Consider the following 24854-nt stretch of genomic DNA (forward strand, 5'->3'; position numbering starts at 1 on the left):
AAAACCACGAGATAAGTAATACAGTACACAATGGTTTATATATTGGAGGCGTCCCTCCCTTCTAACTGGGAGAATCTAGAAAGGATTTAACCTAAATAGATTAGGAATAATAAGAGATAAGTGCTCTTATAAACCAGATGCTGCTTTCCCGTGTCATATAAATATCAGACACGGGATGAGTGTCACTGATATATGGCACAAAAGAAACAGTGCAGCTTGCCTCTACTGTTAGCGTCCACAATGACCAGACCCCCTGTTGCCTAAGCAGCGCAGGGAATCACAGTAACGGTTAGCTAATGAGAGAGCAAGGAGGGAGAGTAAAGATAAAGTACCTGTCCCTGAAATCTCCCAGGTAGGATCGTGGTGTGGAGGTTCCAAGTGCGCACTAGGTCCCCCCCAGCTGTGAGGCCGACGCGCGTTTCGCCGGAGGCTTTCTCAATATATGTAATTTGTTTCTGCTTTATATGTTTTGTATATGTTTCTTTCACCAATATTTCGCCACACCTATATGTGCAGTTTATATTGATACCCCTAAATGTGATACTTTAAAAATCTATATTTAGAACTACTAATTGGATCATTATTGTTCTATCATTATTTTCTCTCAAATATTTCTAACTCATGTGGAGAATATATGTATTCTGAGATTTAACTGAATTTAGGGGTGCTTATAGCACATACAGGATCAGTTATGATCACTTTTTATTTGTTTGTTTGTCTGTCTGGCATTTGAAGTTCATTATTTGTATGTTCCTTTGGCAACTTGATTTTAAATATATTGATTAAAGATTTATATTTTAATTTCATCAGATTTTCATAAATAGTCAGTGAGTGCCCCATAAAAGGAGTCGCTTTTTTCTTTTTCTTGTTTTGATCTACATCTCATACTCTGAGGGAGCACCTCTGATTTGCTACTAATCCTATATCCAGACCTTTGCTGGGTTTCTCCTGTGCTATTGTTTTTTTCCCCATTCCCACCTTCCCATTAATAATACTTGAAAAATAGTCCTCATTTGGCCCGGTGGGCAATATTTTTCTCTCGTTTCCAATTTACTTTGACTTTCCGCTCAGGAGCTCTAAACCAAAAAGCTGATGCCTTGTCAAGATCCCTGTCCTGTGGCAGCAATTCTGAGATTCTGCGTAGTACTCCAGTGTTAGAGTCGAAAGTATTTGCTGCAATACAACTACAACCTCCTACTGGGAGAACTTTTGTGACCCCAGAGTTAAGGAAGCAACTACTTACATGGGCTCACTCTTCACGGTTCACAGGTCACTCTGGCATTCGGAAAACACTGGAGTTCCTAAGAAGATCTTACTGGTGGCCATCAATGAAAGTTGACATAGTGGAGTTCATTTCTTCCTGTACCCTATGTGCACAGCACAAGTCTACTCGTCAATCCCCAGCTGGTGAACTTTTACCTCTGCCCTTTTCATCTCGTCCGTGGACACATCTCTCCATGGATTTTATAACAGATTTACCAAATTCTTATGGCCATACCACCATCTGGGTCCTGATAGACCGATTTTCAAAAATGGTTCACTATGTACCTCTGAAGAAATTAACTTCTGCATCGGATCTGGCTCATCTTTTTGTTCAACATATATTTCGTCTCCATGGACTTCCTACCGAGATCGTCACGGATCGGGGTATTCAATTTGTAGTGAAGTTTTGGAGGGCACTCTGTTCTGTTTTACAAGTGAAATTGAATTTCTCTACAGCTTATCACCCGCAAAGTAGTGGATCTACTGAGAGAGTAAATCAGGATCTCGAGACCTTTTTAAGAATGTTCATGTCTTCCTCCCAAAATAATTAGTCTGAATTTCTTCCTTGGGCTGAGTTTGCGCACAATGCTTTTTACCATTCCTCCACAAATCAAACTCCATTTCTTATTGTGTATGGTCTTCACCCTCGAGTCCCTGAGTTCCGGAGTCTGCCTGTCTTTGAAGTACCGGCTGTGGATGACACTGTACGGAAGTTTGCCTCAATATGGGCCCAAGTACGCACAAATTTGGAAAAGACTTCCTCACGTTACAAAATTCATGCAGACAGGAAGCGAAGGAAAGTGCCTCAAATGCAAATCGGGGATCAAGTTTGGCTATCTACCCGTAATTTGCGCCTCAGAGTTCCATCAATGAAGTTCGCTCCACGATTCATTGGACCCTTTTCCATTACTGAAGTAATTAATCCAGTTTCCTACCGTCTCCAGCTTCCTTCCTACCTAAGAATCTCTAATTCTTTCCACAATTCTTTCCACCTACTCAAGCCGTTGATTCTCAACAAGTTCCTCAAAGTCCTTCCAGTTCCTCCCCGTGTCCAAACTGAGAGAGGTGTGGAGTTTGAAGTGTCCCAAGTCTTGGATTCCCGTGTCCGAAGGGGTCAGTTGCAATATGTTCTGGATTGGAGAGGCTATGGCCCGGAAGAACGCTGCTGGACTAATGCCCAAGACATTTGTGCTCCTACACTCATCAGTAAGTTTCACTCTGCCCATCCAGAGAAGCCTGGTAAGTGTCCTGAGGCCACCCGTAGGGAGGGGGGTACTGTCACGACCAGGGTTTCCCGGCATAGGGGACGACGGGTATTACCTGTGAGGGCGCTGTGGCGTGGTCCTTCCAGCGGAGGGGCTGGTGTCTGGCGGCGGGCATTGGCTGTGCGAAGTGTTCCGTGGACACTGTCATTCTGGCCGGGGTAGGCCTGGTGGTGTTTCCATTCCACTCTGGTATGGGCGCCGCCATCTTGCCTCTGGTCATGTGACTTAGCTGCTCCAGTCCTGGCGTGTCACATTGTCTCTCTGACCTATCACGATTCTGCACTGGGTACTTAAGGGAGTTCAGAGCTTCCCATAGTTGCCAGTGCAACGTGTTTCACAGCGTAGCTGTGAGAGAGTCTGTATGCCTTGAATTATCTGTCTGTTTGAGTGCTTTCCTGTGCTCCTGCTGGATCCCAGCTTCAAAGTAGCATGCGCCGCTCTGCCTGCTCCCAGTCTCCTGCCAGAACCATCTTGCTCCTGCTATTTACCCTTTCCCTGCCAGAGGACCTGTGTCTACAGTTAACCCTGAACCTGCCCTGTCTCCATTTACCTAGCTCTCTGATTCCACTCTGTGCCATCACAGTTCTACTCTCCACTTAATTCCATCAGCTGTTACTATTCTAATTACTCCATAGCCCCTCTGGATTTTACCTCACCAGTATCAATCAGTGACTGTTATCCTGTCTGCAGCCCTGCAGTTACCATTTGGATTACAAAGACTTTTATTATTTCTGCCACTACCTGGACATTACCTATTCATACTTCAATACAGCCTCCAGTCATCACCTTCCTCGTTATACTCTGGACTTTATTTTATCTGTATACATGTCTGCAACTTCACCTATTAAAAAACCCACTTTCCAATTTAAATCCTTTCAGGTGTCTGCTCCTATTTCCACCCTGGGTCCACAACAAACTCAGGTCCTAACACCACCACTTTACGAAATCTTTTAGCATAGTCTATTGTTTTACACATCACAAATGGATCATAAGTCCTTAACACACAAAAGTCCAAGAACAAAAATAGATAATATTCTATAGAAAATATACCGTTTCTATACTCTCATTAGATCCAATATGTCTCCTTTTTAGACAACAATAGACCTCTACTTTCACCTCTAAGGTCAATTTTCACATGTTCTAAAATTGTGAACGAGAGGTCCTTTACATCTGAATTATGGACCTCTGCAAAATGACAAGGTAAGCGGTGTGTTTTCAGCTGGTTTTTAATATTGCGCAGAAGTTCCTGGATCCAAATGTTAAAACTCTTAGTTTTCCCTATATAATTTAGATTACAACTACAAGTGATCTTATACACCACAAATTCAGTATTACATGGAACTGTATCCTTTAAAGTATAGACCGTATTGTCCTCTTATTTTCAAGCTTAGGGCGGTATTGAATTAGTTTCGCATCCGCGATAAAGTTCTGCCTGTTGGACTTTTTGCTTACATCGCATGTTTTGGACGCGGAAACTTATCGTGCATGCCCCAGCTATTCGCCGTATTCAATTCCAAATTACATGAAAACGGCAGGCTGTAAAAGCAGAAAAGGCGGAAAGTGGTGTCAGAATAGGGGAAATCAGCCTGAACACCCCCAAAAGATACAGTAACATTGGGGATCAATGTAGATGTGCCCGAATAGCACAAATAAAACTGGGGTACAAGTTGTTTCAATAGCTTCTAATTAGCGTCTTTGCACAAGTGGTGAAGAATGGCATTTTGCAGTATTTTTTGGAGAAAATAAGTAGTCCTGTCAAATTTGGGGTACTTGAAAATGGGTGCTAGCATATTTTAATGTCTCTAAAGTGAAGTCTTAGTAAAAGTGAAATTCCTCCTGCATACAAGCACCTGCAATCCCAAAAACACTTGACCCCTTCTTAGAGCACCCCCAAAACCTTATTTCGATAGTTTTTGAAGTTGTCCCCCCCACTTTGTGCTTTTTCGCCCCCAAAATGAAAGTACTTTTTTGGGGTGTTAAACTTTTTCCTGGGATTTTTTGACACAGTTGTCCTTTTGGGGACTGTCCCAAAGCTTCTGAGTGGTTTCCCCACCTTTGCACCCCAAAATAAAAAATAAAAAAATAAAAAATTTTCTCCTGCTATTCAGAGGCGAATCTTTTTCACCTATTACATTGTAATGACTTTCCGCGTATGCGAAACCTGGCTGGAATTGAATACGGAGATAAGTTCCGACCACGCGAAAAGATGAAATCGGCAATACTTTTCTGCGTATAACGGCTTTTCGCTTCTATTAGAATACGGACCTAAAACTCTTTTTATCCATAAATTTGCAACCAATGCATTGGTTGCAAGGATAATAATCAGCTCTCTTACTAAGAAATCCCTCATACTTTTCTTTCTTTTGAAATTTTGCTTTTAGTCTACTGGGTGCTAATACATTCTTTAAATTAGGTTTTATTGGAAGATGTGGACCCAGAAAAGAGTCTTTTTGAAGTATTCCCCAATGGAAATGGAAAGTCTTCCTAATCAGATGGCTCTCTCTGTTAAATTGTGTAATAAAAGGCCTACTTGACCATTTTTTAATAGCCTGATGTTCCTGGTTTGTCAGATTTTTCCACCAGAAGTTCCTCCCTACGTTTAACAGATGCTCTATATCTAGCATCCTCAATTTTTGAGGGATCATAGCCTCTATCGATAAATCGATCACTAAGGATAAGTGACTGTTTCCAATAGTCTTCATTAGTGCTGCAGTTTTTCATCCATTGTAGGACTTGTGCGAATTAAACATTATTGATCCAAAGTGGATGGTGACAACTTTTGGCAGGAATAAAGCTGTTCTCATCAACTTCCTTAAAAAATTATCAAGTTTTGACAACCTTATTAACCATACATTCTAACACCAAATCGAGATAATCAATTACATTTCCATCAGATTTATAAGTCAATTTAAGGTTATTATGGATATGTCTAATGAACTCCTCTATACTATGGGTCTCTCCTTCCAAATAAAGATCAAGTCATCAATGTAACGTCGATAACATTTAATATTGTTGCATTCAAATTCAGTGTTGTACACAAAGGTTTCCTCCCATGCCCCCATCAGCAGGTTAGCATACGATGGGGCAAATTTAGTCCCCATCGCAGTTTTCTGCTCATATTCAGTCAAATGCTTCAGAACTCATTGGACGGCGCTTCACAGTGCAGATGGACAATGACCCGAAGCATACTGCAAAAGCAACCAAAGAGTTTTTAAGGCTAAAAAGTGGAATGTTATGCAATGGCCAAGTCAATCCCCTGACCTGAATACGATTGAGCATGCATTTCACTTGATGAAGATAAAACTGAAGGGAAAATGCCCCACGAACAAGCAGGAACTGAAGACATTTGCAGTAGAGGCCTGGCAGAGCATCACCAGGGATGAAACCCAGCATCTGGTGATGTCTATGCGTTCCAGACTTCAGGCTGTAATTGCCGGCAAAGGATTTGCAACAAAGTATTAAAAAGTGAAAGTTAGATTTAGGATTGTTTAGTTTGTCCCATTACTTTTGGCCATTTAAAAAGTGGGAGGCACATATAGAAACCGTTGTAATTCCTACACCGTTCACCTGATTTGGATGTAATTACCCTCAAATGAAATCTGAAAGTCTGTAGTTAAAGCACATCTTGTTTGTTTCATTTCAAAGCCATTGTGGTGGTGAATAGAGACCAAAATCTGAAAATTCTCTCAATGTCCCAATATTTATGCACCTGACTGTATGTGTATGTATATATATATATATATATATATATATATATACCTTGTTCGGCCATTGTAAGACTTTACAGTGGTTCTGAACCTGGGTGAGTGCCTCAGGTCACTTGCAGGGGTGCCTCGGGTTGGTGGTCCAGTACCAGGTAAAATTATTTTGAGTCAGTCTGATAGGCAAAACTACTGCTAATGAATGCCAATCAAAAAATGTGTACAAAAAGAAGTGCAGTCCTGTCAACCGCTACATAACTTAACATTAAGGTAACATATAAGCACAATTTACGTCATTTATTTTTTGTTGAATTTCTCAATAAGAAACATTTGGCCCAGGCGTGGAAAAAATGCTGATACTCTAGGGTACCGTTATTCGAAAAAGTTTGGAGACAACTGTTATATATATATATATATATATATATATATATATATATATACATATAAATTGTGTCAGGGAGGCCACGGTGCCACAAGGCAGATGCAGTACTCACCACTTGATTACCTGGGTGTAGGCTGGTTGCCAGGTCCAGTCCAGGTTTTGTAGTGTGCTGGGGTTCCCAACCAAGCAATCAGCACCACCTGTGAGCTGGGCTTAAGGCTTTGCTGGAAGCAGACCACAGTGCTCCTGACGCCAGACAAGCTTGCCAGGTGATAGGCTGGGGGTGGTGGTTAGTGTTCGATCTTATGTATGCTGTCTGTTAGCCAGAGTGGCAAACCTGGTAGTTCTGTTACTGCTCTATCTTGTATGATGTTTGTGAACTGCGGTAATATCAGACTTGATCCTTGTTGTGCAGTGGCTGCTGAGCTGAAGTGAATAAACAAACAATCCACTGTTTTACCGTACTGCTGGACGTGATTCTTCACTAAGACAGGTTTGCAGCCATCAGCTCCTGTGATCCTATAAATGAATGAATAAGTAATCTATGCAGATTTGTGCTAAGCAGAAAATAATATACATTAACGCTCGCTGTAGCTCTCACTGAACAACCAGAGGTGTTTACACTGCATTAATTTTGCATATAAATATAAAAGAAGGCTGTTGTGCACTACAAAGCTTATTTTCAAACACTAATGTAAGAATAAACAAATGTAAAAATAGCCTCCTTTTTTAGAAAAGGATTGTTTGTTTAATAATTGTAATCTGTTTATTATGTTGCAGCTATAATTATGTGTCTATACAGCGCAGACACTTAACAGGCCCTCGATCTGTTTATTAAATTAACAAGTTTATTTGGGCCTGCATATAGTCTGTTCTGGTGGTCCTGTCATTAAGTGTGTCCTCAATAGTTCCCATACAATTTACAATGAGCAGATCTTCTTATAGGGCATGACACGTGCACACAGTTATCAAAAAGTTAGGAAAAACTCCAGATGTCAAAGGCAGTGCTCGAGTATGGTTAAAAAAATACAAAAAAAACCAGTAACAAAAATAAAGCCCTCTGTCCTACTCAAGTTTTTTAGCAAATACTAATTTGGTGTGATTTCTAGGTTGTGCACCTAACATCAAGATATTGGCTATGTTGTGATATAGATATATATATATATATCTCTTATCTGAGATTAGTAAATATTGTTCAAAATGCACCTAAATATTGTTATAATTATATAGAAGAATAATAATATAATAATAATGATATAAAATTAATTATATATAATCCATCTAATAATATTATATCATAATTAAATTAAAAATATTTATGTCAAATAATGATATAATCATAATATTTTGTTTGCGTCAAAAATAAGAATATATTAAGGATGTGATCTATCTACTTGTGATTGTGGTTTGGACTCCCGCCTCCTTCTGCCTTCTCTTCTTGCCGCACTGGGAATTGACAGGCAGTCAGGATTACTATTAGTTGTTGGAACAATGTTGCTGCACACTGGAAAACAAATGGCAGTCTGGGAACAGGAGCTGTGGCAGCGCCAATGGGAATAAGTTATCCTGAGCCGTGTGGGTCACTGGCATGAGATCTTCATACTAATGCTTTTTTTCGGGTCTGTGGATATCCAGTAATACATATTTTTTGTTGGAATTCTCCTTTAGGGGTTTATGTATCAAGCAGTGAAGAGCCTGGAGAAGTGGACCGGTGGAGATGACGTCCATAGCAACCAATCAGCTTTCAGGTTGCATTTATCAAGTACATTCTATAAAATGATAGGTAAGAGCTGATTGGTTGCTATGGGAAACTTCTTCACTGGACCACTTCTCCACGCTTTTCACATACATAAACCCCTTGGTCATTAGTGCTACTGAGATGTTAGGATGTTTTGAATGTCCTGCTTTCCATCATAGCACAACAGGTAAATAAATAATGCAGACAAATTATCTTATTTCCAAATGGGAAATGTAAGCTAAATAAGTCACTGTTGAAACAAGAAAAACAAAATTTAATGAAAACAACATGTCTTTCTAATGTAGTAGTAGAGTGTAAACTGTGTGTCATTATACCTTCTTTATAAATTGCTCACGGAATGCAGCCATAATCTATCCCAGGGTACTGGCTTGTGTAGTGATCTATCCTGTTGAGCTGGGTACACACTAGACGACATGTGTACCCAGCGATTCGACCCTCGACCCCCCTGTCGGTGGGCTGACATATCAGGCGGCCCGAAAACACTGGTCAATCTGGTGCCCGACCGCCCGATAAATCGGCCCCTGCCACATCCCGCTGCATGGGGTTGCCAGCCACATCGTCTGATTGGACTGTATGTAGAGAAGATCAGACAATGCAACTAACGACTGGAAGATTTCACTTTCCCATGCGTCGGAATCAGGCAAATTGTTAAAAAATCGTCTAGTGTGTAGGGGCATTTAGAGCAATGTGTGCTGTTTTTATTATCATCATAGGTTTGTAAGACGCAGCAGTGCTCTGCAGTGCCGGACAGTTGGGGAAACAGGATACACATAAAAGAGTGACATGCAATGTAGACAAATAAATGCCGACCTGAAACCAAAGTGTAGGGAGGGCCCTGATCATGAGTGAGTTTACGTTCTAATTGGAGGGAGGGTAATCGGGTCCTAACTGTCATGTTTCAAACACAGCCTGTAAAAATGTCAGGAGCTGATTGGTTGGTACTTTGTCTCCATCCACTTTATCTCTCTCCAAGGCTTAGTACATTTCCCCCTAAGGGCCGAATTCAATTAGGCGAAAAGTCGCAGCCGGCGAAATGCATTAGCCGCTGCAATCTTTTAGCCTCATTCGCTTGTTTGGATGCAAAGTTTTCGTGTACTTTCACACTGCTTGTTCGCTTTTCACCCTATTCAATTCGAAAACGCATATGTGCAAATGCATCGAATGGAGGAACTAGCGAAAAGGATAACTTATGTTGGGGAAATAAGCCTGTACCCCATAAAAAGCCTAACTGACCCTGGAAATCAATATAGAAGTGTATTAATAGCCCTAACAAAAGTATTTAGTGTTCTTAAATGGAGTCAAAGGGCTGTTATATGCACATTTGCATAAGTGTGGAAAAATTATCTAAAGTTCATTATTTTGTGAATTGCTGTAGTTAAATTAAGGGTACATTTAAATGGGTACTAGAATATTTTTGGGTCTCTAAACACCTGCTGCAGCCTCCTGCAATCCTAAAAACACCTGTCTCATCTATACAGCATCCCAAAATACCAGACCCAGTACTTTATACCCATTTCAAACACTTATTAAACTTTTACCCCAAAATGACATGACTTTTTTAGGGGGAATTAATTTATTTGTTTTATATTTTTTCCTTAATTAGTAAATTGGACCAAAGGGTCCTGAACCAAGGGCCTGATTCAGAAAAAAATCCGCCTCCAGGCCGCTCGCATAGCTGTGGGTGACCACCCACAGCTTTTGCGAGCGGCCTGGCGATGGTCGCGATTATCGCGACCACCGGGCTTGCAGCGAGACCTTTGTGGTAGGGTCTTGGTTCCCGCAAGCCCGAGTGAACTTCCTGCTCTAATAGAGCAGGAAGTTCACTACTGACATCACGAATTATGTCAGTAGGGCCGCCCACAAACGGCAGGTGTTCCTTCGGGAGCACCTCCGTTTGTCCAGCCACCTCCCTCCCCTCCTACAAAACAGGGCGAGCTGTCGATCAACATTGACAGCCGCTCCGTTTTGTAGTGAGTCCTGGAGCGAGTGAAGTCTCACTCGCTCCGGGGCTCGCGCATTGCGCACACCGCATGTGCGCACTGGCCGACCATCGACCCGCTTGCGAGCACTATGCGCTCGTGAGCGAGTCTAAATCAGGCCCCAAGTCCCCACATTTTTAGCCCAAAATAGGTATTTTGCACAACTTTTCGCCTGCCTCTGGGTGGAGAAACTTTCACGCCTGTTTTTGTCTATGGACCTATTGCACGTGTGAAAACGTCTTGGAATTGAATAGGGCGATACGCGGGAATGTGGAGGAAACATTGCATCGGCTAACGCTATTCACCGATCGCGGCTTTTGTGTTGCCCAGAGTGGAGATTGAGACAGTTCTGAGGGTGTCTTTGTATGAGTAGTATAGCTGAGAATAAGGTAAGTTATAATAAAGAGATGGGTTTGCAGAGAGCCTATGATTGCTGAGAGGTACAGTATGTTGAGACTTTTGATATATACAGTCAGGTCCATAAATATTGGGACATTGACAGAATTTTCAGATTTTGCCCTCTATTCACCACCACAATGGCTTTGAAATTAAACAAACAAGATGTGCTTTAACTGCAGACTTTCAGATTTAATTTGAGGGTAATTACATCCAAATCAGGTGAACGGTGTAGGAATTACAACGGTTTCTATATGTGCCTCCCACTTTTTAAGGGGCCAAAAGTAATGGGACTATCAACTCAAAAGCTATTTCATGGACAGGTGTGGGCTATTCCCTCGTTATTTAATTATCAATTAAGCAGGTAAAAGGTCTGGACTTGATTCTAGGTGTGACATATGCATTTGGAATCAGTTGCTGTCGACTCTCAATATGAGATCCAAAGAGCTGTCACTATCAGTGAAGCAAGCCATCATTAGCCTGAAAAATCAAAACAAACCCATCAGAGAGATAGCAATAACATTAGGTGTGGCCAAATCAACTGTTTGGAACATTTTTAAAAAGAAAGAACGCACCGGAGAGCACAGCAACACCAAAAGACCCGGAAGACCACGGAAAACAACTGTTGTGGTTGACAGAAGAATTATTTCCATGGTGAAGAAAAACCCCTTCACAACAGTTGGCCAAATCAAGAACACTCTCCAGGAGGTAGGTGTATATGTGTCAAAGTCAACAATCAAGAGAAGACTTCACAAGAGTGAATATAGAGGGTTCACCACAAGATGTAAACCATTGGTGAGCCACAAAAACAGAAAGACCAGATTAGAGTTTGCCAAACAACATCTAAAAAAGCCATTACAATTCTGGAACAACATCCTATGGACAGATGAGACAAAGATCAACTTGTACCACAGTGATGGGAAGAGAAGAGTATGGAGAAGTAAAGGAACTGCTCATGATTCAAAACATACCACCTCATCAGTGAAGCATGGTGGTGGTAGTGTCATGGCGTGGGCATGTGGCTGCCAATGGAACTGGTTCCCTTGTATTTATTGATGATGTGACTGCTGACAAAAGCAGCAGAATGAATTCTGAAGTGTTTCGGGCAATATTATATGCTCATATTCAGTGAAATGCTTCAGAACTCATTGGACGGCGCTTCACAGTGCAGATGGACAATGACCCGAAGCATACTGCAAAAGCAACTAAAGAGTTTTTGATGCTAAAAAGTGGAATGTTATGCAATGGCCAAGTCAATCCCCTGACCTGAATCCGACTGAGCATGCATTTCACTTGATGAAGACAAAACTGAAGGGAAAATGCCCCAAGAACAAGCAGGAACTGAAGACATTTGCAGTAGAGGCCTGGCAGAGCATCACCAGGGATGAAACCCAGCATCTGGTGATGCCTATGCGTTCCAGACTTCAGGCTGTAATTGCCTGCAAAGGATTTGCAACAAAGTATTAACAAGTGAAAGTTAGATTTAGGATTGTTTAGTTTGTCCCATTACTTTTGGCCTCTTAAAAAGTGGGAGGCACATATAGAAACCGTTGTAATTCCTACACCGTTCACCTGATTTGGATGTAATTACCCTCAAATTAAATCTGAAAGTCTGCAGTTAAAGCACATCTTGTTTGTTTCATTTCAAAGCCATTGTGGTGGTGAATAGAGGCCAAAATATGAAAATTCTGTCAATGTCCCAATATTTATGGACCTGACTGTATACAGCATCGTCGTTGAGGATTTCTTAAGAGGTTTGCAAATTGGTGAGACTGATGTGGAGTAACGAAAGAAAAGAATCAGGGGTCTATTTACTAAGCAGTGTTAGGAGAAGTGAAAAGTGAAGAGTGAAAAGTGATAAGGTGCCAGCCAATCAGCTCCTAACTGCCATCTCTGTTTGAAAAATGACAGTTGGGAGCTGATTGGCTGGCACCTTATCACTTTTCACTCTTCACTTTTCACTACTCCTAACACTGCTTAGTAAATAGACCCCTTAGTCTTATAGTATTTATAATGGGTATGGGGAATGCCAGATTAGATAGGAAGAGTTTTCAGTAGCCCAGGTGGGAAATGAGAGAGTATATAAGACCTGTATGGTAAGAAAGGGATGTATTCTGGCCACATTTGTAAGATCAAGGTAACAGCAGACAGGAATAAAGCAGGGGGGTGACGCAGAGGTGCTTTAAGAGAGGAGGGGGCCCGTGTGCAGGCTCTGATCGGGCCCCCTCCTCTCCGGCATTGTGAAATATGCAAAACAATTATGTCAACATTTTGGTCTGGACATGTTAAATGTCGACATTATGAACATGTTGACTTTTTACCTATTTCGACATATTGTTTGTGGACATATTATCCATGTAGACATGCTACTGTTGACATTCAGAACCTGTCGACATTCTGGTGTCAACATTCTGAATGTCACCTTTTCATACCACAGTAACTGTGCATCTTAAGCCGCGTATCCACTATATGATATAAATGAACGATAATGACATCATTATCGTTCAATCGTTCATTAATCCTGTAGTTTATATGCCAGCATCTGTCATCGCCTGAACCTACTGTCCAAACTGACGATATCGTCAGGTTGTGCAGGTTCGGGGATGAGGTAGGGTGCCTGCAATGAACGACATATCGTTCAATGTGGATTTAATATCCCCTGCACAGTATGAAGAACGGTTGAACGATAACGATGTCGTTATCGTTCAGTCGTTCATTAGTCGTGTAGTGGATACGCGGCTTTAGCAATAACATGCTGCACTGCAGGTGGGGCAGATGTAAAATGTGCAGGGAGATTTAGATTTGGGAGGGGCGTGTTCTAACGAACATCTAAATTGCAGTGTAAAAATAAATCTGTGCAGCATTTGTGGGCTACATGCAAAAGCAGCCAGTATGTACCCTGCATGCAAATAATAAATGTATTTGCACCCCTTGTACAACCTGGTTTGTTCAGGTGCACAGTTGGTTGCTCTTTTTTGCTTTACTCGCAACTCAGAATCAGGCCCAAAGAGTGTAGAGGTTGAGAATAAAGACGGCTCTGCCAACAGGTTTAAAAATTGCTAAAATGTTGTTTCCCTTAAAAAAAAAATAATAAAAAAAAAGCCCCAACACTGTTCCATTCAGCCACACACAGGCTACACCTCTTTGTACAGGAGGGACCAGAGTCTTGCTACAGCTGACGCGGGACTTGGGAGAGGTAAGTGTTAGAAAATATGGGCGCAAGGTGTGCGGTGTGGGCCCCCCCTGGACTCAGGGGCCCGTGTGCACTGCACCCATTATAGATACGCCCCTGAAGGTAGTGCATTCCTGTGTATTGGTGCAGCAGGGAAGTAGTCATGTAGATGACAGTTGAATGCGATTAGCAGAGAGTATGATAGGCATAGGCTCTTTAACCAGAATTTGAAATTGTATCCTGGAGGCAATAGCTGGGGCAATGATCAGCTGAGAATGGCAGTATTAATAAAACTTAGAGCAATCTAGTGGCCACATTCAAGATGGATCAATGCAATCACACATAGGAAGCTTTGAGGATCACCTTCCATCACTACCTTACTGTGAGGGATACTAAGTTATTGATTGTACTCTCCTGATCATCCTGACTGTCCTTTCTTAAGAAACTTGCCAAGTTTACTTCCATGCCACATGGAGTCACAAGCTGATACACACACTGCTGGCCAGAGTTTTAGAACACCACCATTTTTCAAGTTTTAATTGAAATTTAAGTGCACTGAGTTACCTTGAATGGTGCAAAGGTAAGAGGTAAACTCTAGAGGTTAAAACGAAATTAGGTTAGCAAAAAAATTAAACAATGTACATTTGAGAGTTTAAAAAAAAGGACTTTTTCAGGGAACAAGTAAACCCCACCAAGCTAGTTTGGAATGAACTGGACAGAAGGCTGAATGCAAAGCAGCATACAAGTGCAACACATTAGTGGGAAGTTCAGCAACAGTGTTGGGAAGAACTTTCAGAGCAATATTTGATTTGCTATTGTAGAAAGAATGCCACGTGTGTTTGGAAGCTATACCTGCGAAGGGTGGCTGCTTTGATGAGTCAAATATGTAGATTACATTTTGTTAAACAAAATGATTATATGGTTTCTTTTTTTATCTCCAATTATTTATATGTCATATGCTTTAGTTTCGGACTACAATGAGGCCTTAAACTGCGTACAGTCCAATAAAAATTAGAAAAATGGTGTTCTAAAACTCTATTGGGAGTGATTTATTTCTACGTTTTGTTTATGTTGTGCTCTCAAATAAAACTAGCAGCGGGTACTTCTACCAAGCTCCTGGTTTGGTGTGCTACCAATTTTCTGCTGCATGCAAGGTGCTGCCATTTACCCAAGGATACGGCAACCCTAACGTGCTCTTGCATTTTTTACTATATTCATTGGGAATGGGTAACCATTATGATAGAAAACAAAATCATTTGGGCTGATTATTTATAACCTCAGGTTTACACTGAACCATATTTGTATCTCTATGCAAATTCTTCCCTGCTGAATAGTAGCAAAAACATTTGATTTTGTAAGTAGCCTTTTTCCCTACTCTTTGAAGATCTTACTCACGCAACTCAGCTTCAAAATTGAGCGTGGCCTTTCAGTGTCTCCATAATTATACGCTTCTCTCCCTATTTTATTTGGCTGTCTGAGCAATTAACCCCTGGTAGTAATGCAGCAGATAGCGTGACCAGCACTGGGATACATGCTTTACCATATCAATACACCGTTGTTCTCTGCGAGCTTGTAGCTGAGGACTTGTCACACTATCCTTTCACTGATCTAGAAACCCCTTGCCTGTTAGATGATGATTACAATTGCTTAAAGACATCTCCTACTCTAAATGTGCAGATGAAACAGGTATGGGTCACCTACAAAAATTTCTTTGATGTAATCAGCGTCTGTCAATAGAATGAATTTGCTTTTGTTTCATAATGAAGGGCACTTGTCTGTTGTGTCCAATCAGGCTTATCACTAAATTCTTTGTTTTTTCTTTTTTTCTTTTTTGCCTTTTTAAATGTGAAATGCTTTTGTATATAATATCCATTATCATGTTGGCTATTTCTGGATTTAAGTTAGATTTAAATGTGATATTTTTAAATCGCCCATAATTCCGTAATGCAAGGGATTTGCAATAGGTTCTCTTTACGCTTACTGCCATAAGGTGATGATCAAATGTAGGAAAAATGTGCTCATGTCTAGATTTGTAAAAGCTGTTTACTATTTACTTTGGCAAAAGTTCCAAAAATAAAATCCATTTCCTTTTTTAATATGCAGAGTGGACTTGTGGTTCTTGGCATCTTTATGTCCTAATGAGAGTTTGTTATAGCATAACTCACAACACAACATAATGGTACAGAAATTAACCATTCTTGGTTTTCTTTATCTCTTTCATCCCAAAAGCTCTGTGGTCCTCATTCATGCCAGTAGCATTCTATGTCGATCAGCAGAAGGCTGAACTATTGTAGTAGGACTTAAAACAGTGTCCAGAGAGGTCTCAATACTGTATAACCTTGGAGAGAATAATTCAAAAATGAATTTGGGTTTAATGCACCTAAACAACTACAGTACATGAATTATACATGAATATAATAAGATGCATCCGTTGTTTCTTGAATTTATTTTAAACTTATGAAAGCCAATACCACAGTTGGTTTGATCTGGCACAGTGTCCAGTGTGGGGTGAAGACTGCTGAAGACTCCATGCAGACCATGCTTCTCTTACCTTCGGTGTGGGATTGCAAAAGGTTCCATCTTATGCAGACCATGCTCCTCTTACCTTCGGTGTGGGATGAAGATTGCAGAAGGTTCTGTCTCATACAGACCATGCTCCTCTTATCTTCAGTGTGGGATGAAGATTGCAGAAGGATCGGTCTCATGCAGACCATGCTCCTCTTACCTTCGGTGTGGGATTGCAAAAGGTTCCATCTTATGCAGACCATGCTCCTCTTACCTTCGGTGTGGGATGAAGATTGCAGAAGGTTCTGTCTCATGCAGACCATGCTCCTCTTATCTTCAGTGTGAGATGAAGATTGCAGAAGGTTCTGTCTCATGCAGACCATGCGCACCTTACCTTCGGTGTGGAATGAAGATTGCAGAAGGATCGGTCTCATGCAGACCATGCTCTTCTTATCTTCAGTGTGCAGCATAAAACCCCATCCTGCCAAGCACCTCAGTAACCTCCTTGAAGAAGGCCATGAGCCAAAACGCGTTGGGAACATTTCTTACCACACCTTGCTACTCCCCGCCACCTCACTACAAGGACCCTGCCTGATCCAGCAACCCACTCTCGACTTGTGACCGGAGTCACCCCCTTGCGCCCAGACACGCGCCTCCACAGCTGTAGCACGCATCGCGACTGCCCTCATCCGTCGCCACCACATTTGCTGCACAGGAGTTCCCTCGGACCAAGCAGCCGCTAGCACCATCAGCAAACTGCACCCTGACTGTCCTGGACCATAACACATTCCCATCCCCCGGCCCCGCCGGTGGCACCACTCTGCACACACCATCGGCCTCCCGCCCAGCATACGGCGGCGCACAGAGACTGGCCCTCCAGACCGCATCGTGGCACAAGGAACTGCCGTCCGCCTAGGCACCGCCAGAGGCCACCCACAGACTGCTACTCAGCATCACCCACAACCACATACCCCAGGCATGTCGCAGACCTCAGCACCACCCACCCGGCGCCGGCACCATACGTCCTAACCAGGATAAGACTTCCATCGAACCCTACACTGCCATACCCCATCTGCAACGCCATATAGAAGACAACCTACTGGTAGGTAAGTTGCATGCATGCTACAGCGCGCGGGACGCCGCCACAGCAGCACACACGCCCTAATCATCACACCATCCTCCTGATGGCTTCCAAGACTGTAGACCAAAGACGTGCCGGCCTAGAACCGCACGGTAAGGAGCCCCCTGAAAGAGTCCACCCAACTTCCCCCCAAGCCAGTCACACCACACCCCCCCTTGGACCATTCCTGAGCAGCACTATGCCTTCTCATTAAACGGTTTATCCCCAAACCAGGTTGGGTGTCCATTTTTTCCACAAAAGCACCACACAATACGCACACATCAGGGGTGTTTTAAGAGAGGAGGGGGCCGTGTGCACTCCCCATGCGGGGCCCCCTCTTCTCTCCCCGGAGGCCGGTAGCCAACTGACGTGGCTGGCCAGCCACCAGAGCATTAGTAGACTCTGGGCACTAGAGTGTGCCAGGAGTCTACTGCACAGAATACCAGAAAAATGGCCGCGGTGGTCATTTTCCGGTGTTCTGAGCAGCGCGGACACCCGACGCGGGTCCACGGACAGGTGAGTTTAAAATAATATGGGTGCAGCCGGGCCCCCCTGGACTCGGGGGCCTGTGTGCCCCGCACACACTGCACCCATTATAGATACGCCACTGGCACACATCCCTATCCCGCATATTTAGAGAGCGCACCTGACCCACCCTTTTTTCCAGTTTGCAAATCCGGTACGAATAGGTACCCCTACCACAGGTGCAGCACTCCCCCCTTCCCCCTCCTGTACCACCGCACACACACTTATCCACCCCCCAAACCCCCCCCCACTCACCATGTACCTCTCGAGTCCCATCTCACCCACCCACTCAACACCCCCACCTTACACCCAATGCCCATCACCCTCCCTGCCCCCCCTCCGCAACCTTTCTAACCTCCCTTTCCACACCCCCGTCACCCCACGACCTCCCCATTCCAAAATCACCCCCACCCCACCCACCATATACATACTGTATGAGCGCGGTTCACAAACCATTGGCTGCAACCTCTGTCTCATGCAGCCCATGCTCCTCTTATCTTCAGTGTGGGATGAAGAGTGCAGAAGGTTCTGTCTCATGCAGACCATGCTCCTCTTATCTTCGGTGTGGGATGAAGATTGCAGAAGCCTCCGTCTCAGGCAGCCCATGCTTATCTTTCCTTTGGTGTGGGATGAAGAGTGCAGAAGACTCTGGGCCTCATTCAGAGGCGGTCGGAGGATGCAAGCGGTCGCTCAGAAACTGGGCGGCCACTTGCATCCTGACCGCCCGCCTCTGTTGCGGTCGTTAGGCTGTGGGTTAACACCCACAGCTCTAACGACCGCTCGGGTGATGGTCGCGATGGTCAGAGACCATCGCGACCATCGGGGCTTACGACGAGACCCTAGGGTAGGGTCTCACTTGTCATAAGCCCCAGAGAGCTTCTGGCTCTGTCAGAGCCGGAAGCTCTCCACTGACATCACTAGTGATGTCAGTGGGGCCTCCCCCAAACGGCAGGCGGTCCCATGGGAACGCCTCCGTTTGGGCTGCCACCCCCCCCGGCCCGCCTTCCAATCGGGGCGAGCTGTCAATCAACATCGACAGCTCGCCCCCTTTGGAAAGAGACCCGCTACGACCAGCGCCGTCGGTCGTAGCGGGTCTCACGCATGCGCACAAAGGAGCCGGCTCCCTCGTGCGCATGCGCACTAGACAAACATCGAGGCGGCCGTGTGGTCGTAGACCGTACGGCCGCCTCTGAATACAGCCCTCTGTCTCAAGCAGACCATGTTCCTCTTACCTGAAGGTTCTTTCTCATGTAGTCCATGCTCCTCTTATCTTCTGTGTGGTGTGAAGATTGCAGAAGCCTCCGTCTCATGCAGACCATGCTCCTCTTGCCTTCGGTGTGGGATGAAGAGTGCAGAAGACTCTGGGGCTGATTCAGACCCACTCGCAAGTGCTATGCGCTCTCAAGCGGGTCAATGTTTACCCCCTGCGCATGTGCCGCCTCCAGCATGCGCATGCGCGATACCCGGGCAGCGACGGGCTCTCCATCGCTACGGGTCTCGCACCAAAACGGGGTGGCTGACCATTGTGATTGACAGCTTGCCCCGTTTTGGAGGTGGGCAGGGGGGGTGGCTGGACAAACTGAGGCATTCCCTAGGAAACGCCCTCCGTTTGTGGGCGGCCCTACTGATATCATTAGTGATGTCAGTAGGTCGACTTCCTGCTCTATTAGAGCAGGAAGTCCACTGGGGCTTGCGATGGACTAGACCCTACCACAAGGGTCTCGTCGCAAGCCCGATGGTCGCGACCATTGCGACCATCACCTGGCCGCTCGCAAAAGCTGTGGGTGGTCACCCACAGCTTAGCGAGCGGCCAGGAGGCCGGCTCCCAAAAAAAAAAAAAAACGCCCTGATTCAGAGCGAGTGCTCTGAAAGAGCGAGCGCTCTGAAAGAGCGTCCGGCTCTGAATCATGGCCTCTGTCTCATGCAGACCATGCTCCTCTTACCTTTGGTGTGGGATGAAGAGTGCAGAAGGTTGTTTCTCATGCAGCCCATGCTCATCTTACCTTCAGTGTGGGGTCTCATGCAGACCATGCTCCTCTTACTTTTGGTGTGGGATGAAGAGTGCAGAAGGTTTTGTCTCATGTATACCAAGCCCCTCTTACCTTTGTAGTGGGATGAAGAGTACAGTCGGTTCTGTCTCATGCAGACCGTGCTCCTCTTCTCTTTGTAGTGGAAAAGAAGATTGCAGTAGGTTCTGTCTCATGCAGACCATGCTCCTCTTACCTTTTGTAGTGGGATGAGTGCAGAAAGTTCTCTCATGCAGCCCATGTTCATCTTACCTTCGGTGTGGGGTCTCATGCAGACCAAGCCCTTCTTACCTTTTGGAATGGGATGAAGAGTGCAGTAGGTTCTGTCTCATGCAGACCATGCGCCTCTTACCTTTGTAGTGGGATGAAGAATGCAGTAGGTTCTGTCTCATGCAGACCAAGCCCCTCTTACTTTTGTAGTGGGATGAAGAGTGCAGTAGGTTCTGTCTCATGCAGACCATGCTCCTCTTACTTTTGGTTTTCGGATGAAGATTGCAGAAGTTTCTGTCTCTTACCTTCTTTATAACAGCATGTACAGTCACTGAAAGTGGGTGTCTCAGTCCTTGCACATTCATTCGCACGGAAGTACACCAAGGAAGAACTTTATAGAGGCATTTGCATAAAGTCACAGATGTGCCACCGCCAATAGGCGCAGACTCTTTTCCATCTTCCTCTGAATCAGCCCTGTGCCTCATGTATACCTGCATGCTCTTACCTTCTAACATCACGGCTGCTCCTGAAACCAGAGACTTAGCCTGCACACCTCCTATTCTGTACAGCCCTTTTCGGCTACCTCATTTCTATATGTCTCTGCCCAACTTTCATACCTAGAAAAAAGAATCACAGAAAAATCCGTCGACATTCTGCTGGGAACCAGTAAAATGCAAGAGTCTTTACTGGATCACAGCGGTGTGCTGGGGGATTTTTCAGCTCTTCTCTCTTTTTTTTTAGATAACTCCTCCCCTTCAAGCACCTGATGTGGACTAGCATCATTATACTGCTCTCACACCTATTAAGATGATCTGTGGCGATTTCACATACAAATAGTTTTGCTTTTCTCCGCCATAAGAATCTAACACACCTATGAAAAACAATTGAAGATGTGAATATATAAAGTAACAATATTCTGAAACACTTATTATTATTATTATTATTATTATTATTATTATTATTATTATTATGATTATGTTTTTTAATGGCTGAAGATGTTATGATCCATGGGTCATAATAGCAATGTTATTTTAAATCTTGGTAGTCTATTTACTGATATATTTTGTGGATAAAAGTGCTATGTCCAATTCTTAGTGGATAATTCATCTTTAACTCTAAATATCTCAGTTTCTTCAATTGTAAGTGCGTGCATCTCACTTCGGGCCGTATTCAATTAGAAAATATCGCCTGAAAACTTTTCGCCTAATTCAATTCCATGACGATTTCACCTAAGCAGAAACTCGATGCATTGAATTCCGCAAAAAAGTTTCTCCAATGAATATCAGGTGAAAAGAAGTGCAAAATCTTTATTTTGGGGTGCAAACGTGGGTAAACGACTCAGAACCCTTGGGACAGCCCCCAAAGGACAAATCTGCAAAAAAAAAAAAAAATACATCATTTTTGGGGTGTAAATTGTAAAAAGTGGGAGGACAAGCATAAAAACTAGCAAAATAGGCTTCTTGGGGGCTGCAAGGATGGGTCAGGGGTTTCTGGGATTGCAGGTGCATGTAGCAGGTGGATTTTTCATGCTTTTAAAAACTTCACTTTAGAGACATAATAATATGCTAGCACCCATTTTCAAGTCCCCCAAATTTGACTGGACTACTTATTTTCACCAAAAATTTACTGCTTAATGCCATTCTTCACCACTTTTACAAAGACGCTAATAGCAAGCAAGTTACACAACTCAAGTACCCAAAATAGCTTTATTAGGGCTATTAGTACACATCTATATTGATTTCCTATGTTAGTGTATCTTTTTCTGGGGTACAGACTGATTTCCCCAATTTTTTCTGTACTTTTCGCCTGTTCCGCATTTGCCTATTTCCGTTTTCGCCTGTTTTGCAATTGCATTAGGTGAAAAGCGGGGACGAGCACGGAATGAATTTGCCTCTGAAAACAGGCGAATGAGGCGGAAAGTCAGACAGGCGGAAACTTCCTGAATTTTTCGCCTCCAATTGAATACGGCCCTCCAAGTTCACTTCTAATAAACATACACAAGAGCCTGTTTGCACTGGATTGCAGGTGCTAATTAGTGTCTGCAGGCAAAGATGCCTGCAGTCTTTTACATGTTTCCCACCCACTCTATGGTCCTCATTCAGAGGCGTTCGCATAATGCGAGTGCTCGTTCTGAATGTGGGCGGCCGCTTTTCTTTTGAAGTGCAGCCTCCTGGTCGCTAGCTAAGGTGTGGGTTACCACCCACAGCTTAAGTGACCGACCAGGTTGATGGCCGCGATGGTCAAGACCATCGCGACCATTGGGGCTTGCGACGAGACCCTAAGGTTGGGTCTCGGCAACCGCAATCCCCAGGGAGCTTCCTGCTCTGATCGAGCAGGAAGCTCCCCACTGACATCACTGCTGATGTCAGTGCGGCGCCCACAAAACGGCATGCGTTCCTTAAGGAACGGCTCCGTTTGTGAAACCACCGCCACGCCTACAAAACAGGGCGAGCTGTCGATCACCGTTGACAGCCGCCCCTTTTGTAGAGAGCTCCGGCGCAAGAGAATTTCTCTCTCGCTCCGGGGCTTGCACACGTGCAGTGCGGCCGCTGCGCGTGCGCAGGGCCTAAGCATCGGCCCGCTTGCGAGCGGGTCTGAATAAGGTCCTATATACCTACAACTCTCTCTAATATAGGGATAGCCATCTAACCATTGATGTTTTCAAAACATCGATAATTCCTGGCCGATATCAACTAGAACCAATGGATGACTGTGAGAAGGATGACTGTGAGCCGATGTTTTTTTTTCTTTGTACAGGACGAAGCTTAGTCCCGCCCCCCAGTGGCCGGTAAGCCCCACCTCCATTTTTGATTGGCCCCGCGACCTGGCATCCCCCGGCAGCAGTGTCCATCGAGGGGGTGCAAACCATCGACGGTTCACCACAGATGGTTTGCGTTACATCGATGATTATCATTGATGGGCCCATCAATGGTAACCATCGATGGGCAACCCACCAATGGCCATCCCTACTCTAATGGCGATTAGTATGTAGTATTGTAGCATGAACTACAGCCCACACTCGCTCCATACACTCCCCTGTGTGACCTGGCATCTGAAATTACGAGGGAGGGACTTATATGCAATCCAAAACATGCAACATCCATTTTTGAGATCCGAACTTGGCAAGTCAGGACTCAGTTGGTTCGACTTGGAACCCCAAAGTCGGGGGGTGGTCAGTTTTCAGAAAAACTGAGCCACTCATCTCTAGTAATTTGGCATGCCGGCAATTTTACCAGTCTACCGGCAGCCTATACTGAGGCTGAGCTGCAGCTGGGCTACATGGACCACATATGCATGACCATGATCTTACTGAACTTTATCTACTCGCGATCGTCCATATATGCGATACTGGGGCTGATTCTAAGCCGCTCGCAAAGTGGCTGCAGTTGTGCTAAAGCAAGATCCCTTATTACTAATGTGCGGGTGTGTGCATCTGAAAGCGGGAAGTCATGCCGCCTATTGGTTTGTCGCCGGCTGCCACCAAAAGTCTTCATTAGTTTCGGCACTTGCATCGGCCCCATGCTCGGTGCAAGAGATCCGTTAGAACCAGGCTTCCCTTCCACGTGCGCACAACTCAGATTCACACAGAGAATTAGATACACGCCCATGGCGCTCCTACAAGTCAGGGCGGTTCTGTGCGCTCACATTGTTGCCGTTCATTCATTCATCTGTGCACAAGCTCCAATGTAAGACTGGCCCTGATTTTCATGCATTTCTCCTCCAACTTGTTTATGCCTACATAGAAAATTACATTGTGCTGTAAGTGTTGAAATCTAAAAGTGAGTTGAAAACTGTAATTTATGCCTTAACCGACATTTAAACTACTCCTTTTCCACTGTTAGCCTCTCATGTGGATTCATTTATTTGGGGGTTTGGTTTAGTTTTCACAGTGATCTTGATCTTAACAGTGTATGTATGCATGACTGCCTTAAAGATACATGAATTGGTTATCCCATTGTTTTTCTAACATTGAAATTCATAAAGTTTTGTTTATGAAATATCTTCATTAAAAGAGAGTCATACAATCAGCTATGGTATGTTTTGTCGACATCCACCAGGTGAGAATGTCAACCTGGTCATAATGGCAGCATGCAGCATGTCAACATGCTCACTATGTCAACATTGACCAGATCGACAGTCATCGTGTTGACATTGATGAAATGTCGACATGATTAGTATGTTGACAAAACGTCCCTGATGGTCTAGCGGTGACTTACTGGGACGGTGGATCCGACAGTCAGCTGATGAAGAAAAGTGAATGTGCCTATCCCTTAGCTCCCCTTCCATAGCCTATCCCTAACCACCCTTCCCGCAGCCTATCCCTAACCCCCCCTTCTGAAACCTAACCTCCCTTCCCGCTGCCTATCCCTAACCTCCCCTTCCACAGCCTAACCACCCATCCCGCAGGCTAACCCTATTCTCCCCTTCTGTAGCCTACCCTTAACCACCTTTCCCGCAGCCTAACCCTAACCTCCCCTTTTGTAGCCTACCCCTAACCACCTTTCCCGCAGTCTAACTCTAAACTCCCCTTCCGCAACCTAATCCTAACC

General features: G+C 44.2%; 1 protein-coding gene across 4 annotated transcripts in view; it reads left to right on the plus strand.

Moving 5' to 3' along the window:
- Window positions 1-24854, plus strand: part of METAP1D (methionyl aminopeptidase type 1D, mitochondrial) — a 227306-nt gene that overhangs the window by 87989 nt on the left and 114463 nt on the right. The window contains exon 1 of one of the 4 annotated variants that reach the window (XM_088470977.1): window positions 15536-15603. The exons of the other annotated variants lie outside the window; for them this stretch is intronic. The gene's annotated coding sequence lies outside the window, so the exon portion shown is untranslated. Of the gene's footprint in view, window positions 1-15535; window positions 15604-24854 lie in introns of those variants that run through there. 4 annotated transcript variants of the gene reach the window in all.

Source organism: Taudactylus pleione, unplaced genomic scaffold (assembly GCF_031769625.1).
Source record: "Taudactylus pleione unplaced genomic scaffold, aTauple2 ptg000004l, whole genome shotgun sequence".
Taxonomy (NCBI): domain Eukaryota; kingdom Metazoa; phylum Chordata; class Amphibia; order Anura; family Myobatrachidae; genus Taudactylus; species Taudactylus pleione.